The sequence below is a fragment of the Sminthopsis crassicaudata genome, chromosome 2 (genome assembly GCF_048593235.1).
Source record: "Sminthopsis crassicaudata isolate SCR6 chromosome 2, ASM4859323v1, whole genome shotgun sequence".
Classification (NCBI taxonomy): Eukaryota; Metazoa; Chordata; class Mammalia; order Dasyuromorphia; family Dasyuridae; genus Sminthopsis; species Sminthopsis crassicaudata.
This window is the reverse complement of record NC_133618.1, coordinates 260297192-260310913: the sequence shown is the minus strand read 5'-3', so window position 1 is coordinate 260310913 and position 13722 is coordinate 260297192. Positions and strand designations below refer to the sequence as shown.

At 36.3% G+C, this 13722-nt stretch overlaps 1 pseudogene; it reads left to right on the top strand.

The window, feature by feature from the left end:
• Positions 1 to 5523: 5523 nt before the first annotated feature.
• LOC141552768 (olfactory receptor 11H6-like) lies at positions 5524 to 6492 on the top strand (annotated as a pseudogene).
• The last annotated feature ends 7230 nt before the right edge of the window (positions 6493 to 13722 follow it).

Below are 13722 nucleotides of genomic sequence, written 5' to 3'. Positions count from 1 at the left end.
CCAAAAAGATAAAATAGGATATTTTCTAGCCAATGGCAACTTAGAAGGTCAGCAGAAAAATATGTGACACCAGGGTGGAAGCCCAGTGTATAGGCCAGCTACAAGCCATTCCAGTGCAGTCCTGTACCCATTCCCAGCCCTGGACAGGATCTGGGCTCCAGCTAGACCTCTGAATCAGCAGCAGTACTGGTGCTTTCCAGACGTCTCAGCTCAGAAACACCAAAGAGGACTTTAAAGATTAGCAGGAAAAGTCTGTGGAACCAGGATGGGAGCCTAGCTCATAATCCCAGTGCAGGCTGCACATACATCTCAGGTCCCAGCCCCATCAGTAGCCAGACCCTGGCCCCCACCCCCTGCCTGAACCCCAGCCTCAGCCTGGGCCCTTACTGCAGAATCAGCAAATCAGGAACCTTTGACTCAGAAATACTGAGTCAGGAGGCTTCTGAATCTTTCAACCCACTAATACTAGTGTGTAGCGAGCTGTCGTCTCCAAAAGCTGCTGGATCGCTCTCTGGGAAGAGATCTGCTGTGTCTACTCAAATCTCTCAGACAGATTCTTCTTCCTGTAGCGAACCGTTGTCTCCAGGCAGTTGCTGTTAACTCTTGTCCAAAGAAGTGACTTCCCTTCCTGCAGAGAGCCCCGTCAAGCCTGATGCAATTCAGAGAGTCTTTTTCTCTTCCTGGAGTGCTGTCCTCTTTATCCTCCCAGAGAATGGGCGTGGGATAATGCAAGGGCTTCTGGGAAGAACCACTTCAGCCAATGGGCTTGCTCCTTCTATCAAGTCAACCTGAGTTCTCACCTTATAATTGTCCAACCTGAATTCTCACCTCGTCACTATCCAGACAACCCGAGTTCTCACTTAGTAATCCTAACATCTCCCCCTTTCTTTTGATTTAGAACATAGGACAGTCATGACCTTGAAACATAAATCCATCAATATGGGAAGTATTACAGATAATTACATAAATGACCTTGAAACATAAATCCATCAATATGGGAAGTATTACAGATAATTACATAAATTACATAAGCACATAGTAACATAGTAACATAACACATGCTAGAAGTATATAACATAATCATAATCAAATAATCATAAATTGAAAATTTATAAATGTCCATAAGTCCATTGTCTATTAGTCTCATCTTGTGTGAGGAAGTCCAATGATTCCTGCTGGTTTTTAAAGTTCTTTAACAGTCTTCTTATTATCCATGCTCTTTCAGTGTCAGATGTTTCTTAGATCTTCTCCTTTATTTTGAGGTCTTTCTCTTTTTCTGTCTCTCTTTGATGGACAAGGCGAATATGACTCGTTGGCACCCATCTGATTCCTTCTCCTGCTGAAGAAATACAAGCAAACCCTCTCTCCCAGGCATTTAACCTATCTAATTACCTTCTATTTACCACTTTCTAAATCTCTTCTCATCATCTGGCAATTACATTGGAATTGTTTGCACTGGACATAGCCCTGTTGGTTTAAAAGGCCTGTATTCTCCCCAAGTGTAATCCATTTTTGCAATCTGATTGCCTTTTGACTGACTTATCAGGTAATCCCTTTCTGCCATGTGATTGCTTCTCTGCTGATTGATTAAATCAGAGTCCTGGCCTTCTAAAGGTTCTTTGGGTGTAACATCAGCTGCCATCATGCCCCAAGTCTTTTTTGCCTGGGGCCCTGGACCTGGGCCCCTCATCCCATTTCCCTGAATTATTCTACACTCTGATGCCCAATGGAATCCTCTGTTGCATTTTGGACATGGGGTTTTAGGTCTTCTTTCACCCTGTCTTCTCACTGTATCTCCATACCTACACTGAGCTCTTAGATGTCCAATTTTTCCACATTGAAAACATCGCCGAGTTTCTCTAGAAGGCCCTTGCCAGGAGGGACCCTGTCTTTCCACGTTCATCATTGTCCGGGTGTAAAAAGCATTTGTTCCCACTGTAGCACAGCGTCTTATGATCTCCTCTAAAGGAGCATCTTTGTCTAATCCCCATATAATTCTTTTGCAAATCTCATTGGCATTTTCCTTAGCCAGATGTCTGGTCAATATTTCTGTAGCTGCATTTTCTCCAATAGTTCTTTTGACAGCAGTTTGCAAACGTCCCACAAAATCTGCAAAAGGTTCATTGGGACCTTGCTGTATTTTAGTGAAAGCCTCTCCACGATCTTTCTGTCCAGGAAGGACACCCCAAGCTTTTATTGCAGCCTTAGCAATTTGTTCATATATTGTCATGGTATAATCAGTCTGTTCTGAATTCTCTCCATACCGACCTTCACCAGCCAAGTGCTCAAAAGTGAATTGTGTGTTAACTCCTATTTCCAAATTGCATCTGACTTGAATTTTACATAATTCATGAAATTCCGCAAGCCATAATAAATTTTCTCCAGGTTCCAGACATGTCCTTGCTATGGATTTCCAATCATTCGGGGTTAGGACTTCATAAGACAAACCATCTAGTAACATTTTGACATAAGCTGATGTAGCCCCATAAAGGGTACAACCTTTTTTCAAATCCTTAATTGTATTCAAATCTAAAGGTGCATATCTTCTCCTTTTTTTACCTACAGAGTCAATATTTTCAATCACAGGATATGCATGTATAAAATCACTTATATCCTGTCCTTCTCTCTTAGCTTTAACCAATGCTTTTTCTAATCTTGTCATAGGCTTAGGCTGCTTCACAGGAGATTCTGTTTGAGTTTCTGTCTCTTCCCCTCCTCCTTCTTCCTCCACCTCTGAAGGGTTAATTGAGGGAGGAGATGGGAGGTGCTCCTGTTGCTGTTGCTCAGAATTGTACTTAACTTCATTGTTATCTGATTCATCCTTTTCACCTAGTTTAGTTGACACCTCCCCATTTTGCTCCTTCATCTCTTCCTTTAGAATAACATTTTTTAAAGCCATTTGGATTAAATTGTAGGTATGAATTGTATCTTTGGAAACTGAGTTTGGTCTGGAACCAAAGGGTAAAATGTCACAAAGGTAATTGTACTGTTCACCTAATTGCTCTCCTACTAATTTCCACTCATCTGGATCCAATTCTTCTTCCAGAGAAAAAGAAGGACATATGACCTTCACAGTTCTTAAAAGTTCACTAATCTCCTCTAAAATTATAATCAATCCTTGGCTTTTCATAACCTTGATGATGCTCTCTAAACATTTTCCTTGAACAGAAGGTGTTTGCCCCATTTCAGCTATAAGAGATTCCTGGTTTAGTCCTTAACAAGTTCCTTATTTATCTATTAGCACACTCACTTAATCTTTAACAAAGTTTCCTTGTTACTCACGGTTCTGGGTCAGAGAGACTGAGATCTAGATCAGAAGCTTTTCCACTGGAATCAGGACCGTGTCTGTCCCTGTTCGGGCGCCAAATTGCGAAGGTCTGGTCTAGCTCCTCTTGTCAGGATAAGCAAAAGTCCTTGCCCCACGTTGGGCACCAATTGTAGCGAGCTGTCGTCTCCAAAAGCTGCTGGATCGCTCTCTGGGAAGAGATCTGCTGTGTCTACTCAAATCTCTCAGACAGATTCTTCTTCCTGTAGCGAACCGTTGTCTCCAGGCAGTTGCTGTTAACTCTTGTCCAAAGAAGTGACTTCCCTTCCTGCAGAGAGCCCCGTCAAGCCTGATGCAATTCAGAGAGTCTTTTTCTCTTCCTGGAGTGCTGTCCTCTTTATCCTCCCAGAGAATGGGCGTGGGATAATGCAAGGGCTTCTGGGAAGAACCACTTCAGCCAATGGGCTTGCTCCTTCTATCAAGTCAACCTGAGTTCTCACCTTATAATTGTCCAACCTGAATTCTCACCTCGTCACTATCCAGACAACCCGAGTTCTCACTTAGTAATCCTAACACTAGTGATTCAAGATAATTATGCCTATAACCACTACAATGGATAACACAAAATAATAGGAAAGACTCCAGGATTTGAGGTCATTATAACTCTTTACCAAAAAAAAAAATATATATATATATATATATATATATGCATAAAATTTATTTATTTGTTTGTTTATTTGCTGAGCCAATTGGGGTTAAGTGACTTGCCCAGGGTCACACAGCTAGGAAGGGTTCGGTGTCTGAGACCACATTTGAACTCAGGTCCTCCTGACTTCAGGGCTGGTGCTCTGTGCCTAATAGCCACCCCTTTTTAATTTAATTTTTAATTTATTTTAGTCTTTATTTCAAAAGATAGCCCATATCTATCAGAAGGTCATGACATAAAGAAACTGCTGATTATTATGTTAATAAGTAAAATGTAAATTCCTTCATGGCAAGGATTATTTGTTTTATTTCAATTAATTAATTAATTTGATGCCTTTTTATGTCTAGCATCTCTCATATGGTCATACTTATAGTAAGTGTTTAATAAATGATCAGTAATTGAAATAAACAAGGTGAGATGGAAGAGGGAGAAAAAACTTTAGTCTTTTATCAACTTACATTGTAGACATGATAAGTGTTATTCAAAGAATAAATGATTGCCATAAAAATAACTAAAGCAAATTACCCTCAGGCATAGCATGATACACAATAATTTCTCTCACTGCTTCAGAAGGAAATCTTCTAGAGACAATGAGGTATGACTGGAAATTGGATAAATAATGAAGGAAATAAATCATTATTGTATGTATTTTTTTTCAAATCTTTCTCTTCCTATATCTCTTTCTATATATCTTTTTCATTTGCTCATTGATTGACACTGATTTTCATTTAGCAGTTTTGCATAAATTAGAGCAAGCATAATATAATGGTAGAGTGTTGGGTTATTATTACTAATACTTTATTGATAAAACCAGGGCTAAGAATTTGATTTGCTAAGAGTCATAAGCCCAACACTTACCATATTTCTTTCTATGTTTAGAGCTGTTATAAGGATCAAATGAAATTATGTATGTAATGTTTTGTAAACCTTAAAGTGTTCTATAAATGTAAACTACCAAGACATTGGAAGATTTTGATACTATACTTAGAAGAACCATAAAGATTAGGATGAGCCTTGAAGTACTTTATCAAAACTTTCTAAATGAAAAATACTTCAGTTGTCTTTAAACATCAGAATCTTGAAGATGGCAATGTCAGCATTAGGAATCTCAGGACATTGACAAAAATGCATATGAGATGCTTGGTACCCTGAGAAGAAGCAGGTACAGGTGGAGAATAGTCCTTACCTGTGTTTCAAAAGATAGTTATATACCTATTATGGTGATGGTTTTGCCCTGTAGAATGGATATATACAACAGTAGATGTTAGAAATTCTTGTCAAGCTAGTTTCTCTCAGAGCTTAATTTGTTCCTTGGAGTAGTTCAGAAAATTGTAGAAGATACATTAAAGTGAAAAGTATAAAGTGTAAAGTTTCTTATGATTATTTTTATCAAATAGCACAACTTCAGTATCATGACTAATAGACTAGAGATAGAAGGTAAAAACAAATTCTTGGGCAGAAATCAGGGGAAGGTGGAAAGAGAAGTGTGAGTGAAATGCCAGACAAGCTTCAGATATTTACTGTTTCTTTTTCTTTTACAGTTAAGAGAGAAATGAGGATTTCAGGAATCACTAATATCTCTCAGACTATAAGTGAGTTTATCCTCTTGGGATTCCCTTGTCAAAAAGAGACTCAAATTATCCTCTGTATGGTGTTCTTTATCATTTACATTCTCACCATCATGGGGAATACATCCATCATCTGTGCTGTATGGTCAAGTCAGTAACTTCAAACTCCCATGTACACTCTCTTGGACAATTTCTCCTTTTTAGAAATTTGCTATGTTAATTCTGATGTGCCCAAAATGTTGGCCATCATGCTCTCTGAATCCAAAACCATATCTTTTACTGGCTGCTTGCTTCAATTCTATTTCTTTTTCTCAACATGTGCCTCTGAATGTTTGTTTCTCTCTGTGATGGCATTTGATAGATACCTTGCAATCTGTCAGCCTCTACACTACTCTACCATCATGACCCACAACCATTGTATTACCTTGGCATTCTTCTGCTGGACAGGTGGTTTCCTCTGGTTACTGACTCCAGTGATCCTAATCTCACAGGTACCCTTCTGTGGCCCAAGCATCATTGACCACTTTTTGTGTGACTTGGGGCCATTGTTGGTGCTGTCCTATGCCCCAGTACCCAGGACTATTTTGGCCTGTGGTGCCATCAGCTCTCTCATCATCTTCATCACCTTCCTCTACATACTGGGTTCCTATTTCCATGTCCTGAGAGCTGTACTGTGTGTGCCATCAGGTTCTGGAAGAAACAAGGCTTTCTCAACATGTGCCTCTCATTTCATTGTGGTGTCTCTATTCTATGGCTCAGTCATGGTGATGTATGTCAGCCCAGGATCAGGGAAGCAGTATGGAATGAAGAAGTTTGTAACCTTGTTTTACTGCATGGCAACTCCATTCTTTAATCCCCTGATCTACAGTCTCTGAAACAAAGATATGAAGAAAGCCCTAAAGAAACTTTTGTATGGGTTGTTCCAGAGATTCCTTAAAGGTCACAAGAAGTGAGAATAGTTTATTCCGCAAGTTTTTAGCAGAATAGAGAGTTATGTGGCAAAGTAAGAATTTTGAAAAAGCTTTAAATACAGGTTAGCTGAAATGTAGATAACATGGAGAGTAAAAAAAATTGTTTTAAGACTTTCAATGTAATTTACATATATTAGCTATATTAAAAATCCACATTTACAAATAATACTAATGTAATTAACATGAAATAAATCTAGAAGGGTCCACTTGGGATTCAGGCTAAGAGAGCTGAAACAAAAGTTTAAGATATTTATGCTTTCTTCTAGAATCAATAGTAAATTAATGAAGGTTTTTTAGCAAAGAATATTATTTTATCAACTGTGGGAAGGATATTTGAGAAAGTAGACCTCAAAAAATAGAGATACTGAACTTATAATAGTCCAATAAATAATTCTTAAAGGCCTGAATGGGATGATGGTTCTTCCCAGAAAGAAGAGAGATGCAAGGGATATTACTTAGAATTAATCAGTAGGACACTGTAATCTTTGCCAAAAAACACAGAAGTAAAGCAAGGATATTTATTCTTCCCACTATTACTTGATAAAACTCTCTTTCTTTATTAAAAACTGCTGAGAAGAAATAAAAATAGACTGATAAAATTTAGCCTTGGATGAACACTTTATTCCATATACCATCATACACTCTAAATAGATCTTTGACTGTAATATTAAAAATCATACTATTAAAAAATTAGAGGAAAAGAAGATCATATACTTCTCACAGCTATAGATAGATGTATTCTTAACCAAACATAAGGTAAAAGCAATTACAAAAGATGAAATAGATAATTTTATATGAAATTCAAAAGTATTTGCAAAGACAAAACTGATGACTAGAATAAGAAAAGAAGTGATTGAATGGTGAAAAAAATCTTTGTATCAAATTTTTCTGATAAGAGTTTGGCATCTGAGATATATCACTTATGTATACACATATGTGTGTATGTATGTGCATAGATATGGATGAGATCACCAAGACAATGATGATAAAACCTAAAACAGAATGTTGGGTTCTTACTTAGAAATTGGGAGGAAGATGAAGAATCAACAAAGGAAACCAAGAAAGATGGGTGGAAAGATAGAAAAAATACAATCTCAAAAACTAAAGGAACATTGTCCAAGAAGAAGAGTAAAATCAGCAATGACATACTGCAGAGAAAAGAGAAAAGACTATTCAATTTAGCAATTAATGAGTTTTGGGTGACCTTGAAGAAAATAGTTTCATTAGAGTGATTGGATCAGAGTTAAAACTACAAGGGACCAAGGAATCAATGAGTAATTGGAATGCTGTAGCAATGAATATTTATTCTAAGAGATAAACGACTCCTTTTATTATATATATGTAGATCCATATTGCGTCAACTATGATATATGTGTGTATATATATATATATATATATATATATATATATATATATATATATACATATATTACTTTCCAAATACAAGATTATATTTTTTTTACTTAATAATTTTTTATTATATATATATTTTTATAATATTATCCCTTGTATTCATTTTTCCAAATTATCCTCCCCTCCCTCTATTCCCTCCCCCCGATGACAGGCAATCCCATACATTTTACATGTGTTACAATATAGTCTAGATACAATACATGTGTGTGAATATCATTTTCTCAAATACAAGATTATATTGAGAACTAGAAGGCTCTTAAAGGCCATTTGAGTTCAATCCTCTCATTTTCCTGACCAAAGTCTTATAAGCAACAAAATTTTTAAAAGGACCTAGTAATTCTAAATCTAAAAGTATTTTAATGTAATAAGATACTAGTACAAATAGTTGTAAATGTAGTATATTGCATTTTAAAAGTTACAAAACAAATTGCTGTCTGAGAGATAAGTTGATGAATAACCAGAGATTAAAAAATGCTTCCTGATTAGGTAATGTTTGAGTTGGATCTTAAAAAACAGGTTGGAATTTAAAGAGAGAGGAAAGAAAGCTTTTCTAGCATAGAGAAAAATGGGAACAGAGGTATGAATGTAGGGCAATATAGGGCATGTTTTATATGTTAAAGGGCAGTGCAACTTGGCTGGAGAATTAAATGTCTAGATAGATATAATATGGAATAACTGTAAGATTGGTGGCTAGATGCATAGAGACTTAAATGCCAGAAAAAGGAATCTAAATTTGTAGGTAATAGTTACTGAAGGTTATTGAGCTGAAGTTTTTAAGTTGAGACCCATGAAATTATGTGTTTTTCTTAAAATATTTTAAACATATTTCAATGTCATTATTTTGCTTTATAATTGTATATGTTTTATGTGTTTAAAACATTATTCTGAAATACTATATAATTTTGATTTCACCAGATTTCAAAAGGGTTCCATGACACAAATTAGATGAAGAGACCTTGCTCTAAGGAAACTTCTAATAGATTAGCACCAAAAGCTTTTAAAGAAACCAAGAAATAAGACAGATTTTCTCTATAGTGAGATATTTTTTGATTAAGACAGGTTCCAAAATGCTTAATACTGTCATCTGTCACTAAACTTCAAAGAACAGCATGCAAAGCCAGAAGCCTAATCTTTCTCTTCTTACTGCCTTCCTTTGTTAAGCTCCAAAGCTTAATGAATCCATTATCTCTTTCTTTATGCTTTATGAATTGCACTCATATGGGCAATGCAGGAAGAGCATTTGGGGAGATGAATGAGTTGGGTGATCCATAGAGAAGGATCCTTGAGAAGGGCCAATCCCTCCCCCAAACTTTCTCTATTTCTAAATAATCACAAAATGTTGCTATGGTGTTGAAATTTTGAGATTTGTTTGATTTATAGGGCAAGTTCATATGTAGGGTAAAGGTGAACCATGGATGTAAATAATATTTTAAAATATATTTTTGAAAACATTCAGAGACTGGTCTCAATGGGTAAAAAAGATGTAGCTCAGTGGTAGGAAGAGTAGTCTGAATTTATGTATGCTCATCTCTCTCTGATGGCCATTGGGAATAGTGCAGGTTCTTATAGGAAAGTTAATCAATATAAATAACTTAAGAAACTTTGATGGAACTATTTGGTAAGTGGTTGAAAATTGAACTACCCCAATGAATAACTTAAATATTGCATTTCTTCTTTGGATAATCAGTAAAGTAATAGCTTCCTTAGACTTAATGAATATAACCCATGTACCCATTTAGAGAATTTACACTAACATAGTCAAATATAACCTGCCACCTTATGTTTATATTAACAGATAAGAAGAAATATATTAGTAGGGATAATGAACAATTATTATGAATAATCATGGAAATTAATTAAGCCAGCAAGATTTTTAAAACTACTAGTAAAAGATAGTAACCTTAATCTTTTTCATCTCTCCTCCTTCTTCTATTGACAGCACATGGTGAGAATTATTTTTTACTTTGCCATTTCCTACTCCAGGTCATGTAAGATGAGGAATCTGAGGCTTGCCCAGTGTCCCATAGCTAGTGAGTGTCTGAGATCTGATTTGAACTCAAGATGAAGAGTCCTTTACTTCAGGCCTGGAATTCTGTGCACTATAGTGCCACCTAACTGTCTATTTGTCTACTGCAAAATGCTGCAGGCCCCTTCTTATACTGCTGGTTTAGGGCATGGAACATTGAAAAGATTCTATATCAGATGAATCTTTGTGCTTTCAAGAGTTTACAACTGGAATTCAAGATGTCCACCATATTTTCATATGTCAAGGGAGATAGAAGAGGGGAGGGACAGCCAGGGAGTGGTGTGGTGAATTCATAGGATCATAAATAGGACTGAAAGGTAAATTAGAAGTCATCCTTATTTTTTTTTATAAATGAAAAAAGTGAGATCCAGAAAAATTAAATGGTTTGGTCAAACTGAATTCCTCTGCCTCCAAATTTTGTACTTTTTCTATTGACCCATATCTACTTTCTCAAAATTTAACTATCAGATTATTTAGCCTGCTCCCTTAATGTAAACTTTAAGGAGTAGATCAAAGATAGAAGATGCAGAAAGAATTGTCCTTTACTCAGTTAGTCTCTTTCAGAGCTCATTCCATGATAGATGCCCAATATTCTTAACATATAATATGTCTGTGACTACATATATACTTCTCCTCATGTAATCATGGAATTGAAGAAAGTCAGAGCTGTAACAGACCATAAAGATCATCTAATCAACTTTCACATAATGAGTAAATTGAAATCTAGAAAAGGCAAAAATTACCTTTTCCAAGTTATAAAGTCTAATACTGACAGAACTGTATTTCAATATTATTTCAACTATCTAATTATTCTATTCTTCCTCCTTCTTTCATCCTAAAAATCTACCATCTTCCCTACAAAAACTTTATTTTCCTACTGTTTTCTCTGTCCCCTGTATCTTCCTCTCCTTTACCCTATACTCTGTCTTCTTTTCTTCCCTCCCTCCCTCCTTCTCTCTCTCTTCTCTCTTCTTTCTCTCTTCTCTTTCTTCTCTCTCCCTCTCTCTCCTCTCTCTCTCTCTCTCTCTCTCTCTCTCTCTTCTCTCCTCTCTCTCTCTCTCCTCTCTCTCTCTCTCTCTCTCTTTCTCTCTCTCTCTCTCTCTCTCTCTCTCTCTCTCTCTCTCTTTCTCTTTCTCTCTCTCTCTCTCTCTCTCTCTCTCTCTCTCTCTCTCTCTCTCTCTCTCTTTCTCTTTCTCTCTCTCCTCTCTTTCTTTCTCTCTCCTCTCTCTCTTCTCTCTCTCTCTCTCTCTCTCTCTCTCTCTCTCTCTCTCTCTCTCTCTCTCTCTCTCTCTCTCTCTCTCTTCTCCCTTTCTTTCTCTCTCTCTTTTTCTTTCTCTCTCTCTCTTTCTGTTTTACAGCTGTGTGACTCTACAAAAGTCACTTAACCTTGTTTGCTTCAGCTTCCTTATTTGGAAAATGACCTAGAAAAGGAGATGACAAATCACTCCACTATCTTTGTTGAGAAAACCTCAAAGAGGATCATGAAGACATGACCAAAATGAACAACAATGAGATCCTTTTCCATTCTGAGATTTTGTTTCTATTACATAATAGTCTTTACGATTAAATGTGACAAAAAAGATGATCATTACATCTTTTCATCTGTGATCTTGAGCTATCACACATCTCCATACTTGAAATTCCCTTGGTATGTCAAAATTAACATATATCTAATATTTTAATTAATGTCTTCATAGAAAACATTTTTACTTTACTTTTTTATTTCTGTATGTCTATAAAATTAACTTCATTCTAGCCTGAGGCTTGAAATTCCAATTATCTTTTATAACATGCTATTCCTTATTTGCCAAATTCAACATAGCAATCTTACTTTTGTTTACCTCTTGTGGGCTATCAAATAATTTTTTTCTTTCATTCTCTCTTCCTATATAGGTCAAAGTCATATCACCTTGTAGCATTATTGCAACCATTTCCCAATTAGCCTCTTGTTCTTAACCAGTCCCCTTCTGTATCACTTCCACTAAATGACTTTCTCTAAAATATCACTTTAATCTATCACTACCTACATCAAAATCCTTCATTGATTCCCCATTGTTTTCAAGATAAATATATAATTTCTAATGGCATAAAGGCCTTCCTCAAATGCCCTTAATCTCTTTTTCTACCTATATTAGTTTAGAAAAAAAAAAAAAAAACAAAAACCTCAGGTTTAGAAGCTCTGGCCCATTTATTCCACTGGCTTTTTGTTGTTGCTGTTCTAGAGATAATCCTCCTCCTTAGAATCTCTCTTCTGCCCCTTTTTCTGGAACCTTCGCCTCCATACCATCACACATGTTCCTATGCTTAAAAATAATCCAGCTAAAAATTTCTGAATTCCTATCTAATTAGCACTTCCCAGCCTAGATAGGAAATTAATAAGGTGCACCTTAATGACATTCCATCCTTCCTTAAAAAGTTCTTGGCCCTCTTCCACATTGTTATTTTATCATGTTTTGTAAGACAGTCATCTTTTGGCAAAGACATGGAGGAATAACCTAGAATCTGGCATATTCTGGTGCTAAAGATGTAGAACATTTTTCACCTGGATCATCAATTTCCTTCCTCCTTCTGCTTATGGATTGTACCTTAGGCTGATTTCCTAAGTGTCGTCCCCTATCTCCCACCTAGCCTCCTAATAATATTCCCCAGGTGTTGTATTTTCCCTTGTGTGAAGTAAAATATGTCTACAATTTTTACAATTCTAATGCTTTTTAGCACTGTTGGTTGGTTTATTTCTTCATGGGAATAGATAAGTCCTCCAAAAAGGAGCTGCAAAGAATTGAAACATGATTGCCTATTATGCATCTAAGCCAACCAAATTAGTTCATTTACCGGTCCCTTAATTTGTCAGATGCATTTTAACTCCATATCACTTGTTTGAAAACAGAAATAGGACGGATTTTAAGAGTCAAGAAACACAGAAGACTCACATGTAAATCCCAGCTCTGCCATTTACTAGATATTTGACCTCAAGCAAATCATTTTCATTCTTTGGGCCTTAATTTTGTCATCAATAAATAAAATGAGAGAATTAGACAAGATAACCTTTAGTGTTCCTCCCAGCTTTGATATTCTCTGGTCCCCTGTGATTCTATATTGGAGGATTGGGACAATGAAGAGAAGAGGGAAGAAAGGGGTTGCTTGTAATTCTGATTTAAGTTCTCCTATTTTTTTATCACTACTCACTGTTAATAAAATCTGCCTACCCAAGAGAATAATCAATAACTTCTCCTGGTGTTTCTCTGGAGAAGTCCCAAAAGGATAAAAGCAAGTATGAATAAAAAGAAATAATCATTGGAAGAGATCAATAACTTCATAGAACAGTCTTCTTACAGTAATCAATGGTGCTTCTTCTAATAAAAGTCAAATGCTGATACTCCTTTAGGTGGCTGGAAAATGGAAGCTAATGTCTAACACAGAATATAGATCGTGGGGTAAGTGGTAATGGGCTCTATAGCTTAGTGCCAAATTCTGTAAAATGGAAGAGCAGTGGGAAAGGACTACATTTCTTTGGAGAGAGAGGGTGGGGAAAACTACTTAACTAAATGTAGAATCCAAGGACCTGTTTTAAAGTCCCTGGTCTGCCATTAAGCCCTCGGTGTGACCCTGGGTGTGACATTACCTCTCTGGGTCTTAGTGACCACATCTGTAAACTGATGGAAGCTGAAATAAATAATCCTATCTATAAAAATGTGGTGCTTATTATTTTCATATAATTATTTAATTTTACCCATTAGGGAAATTAAACTTTTTATTTCATATTAGAAAAAGGG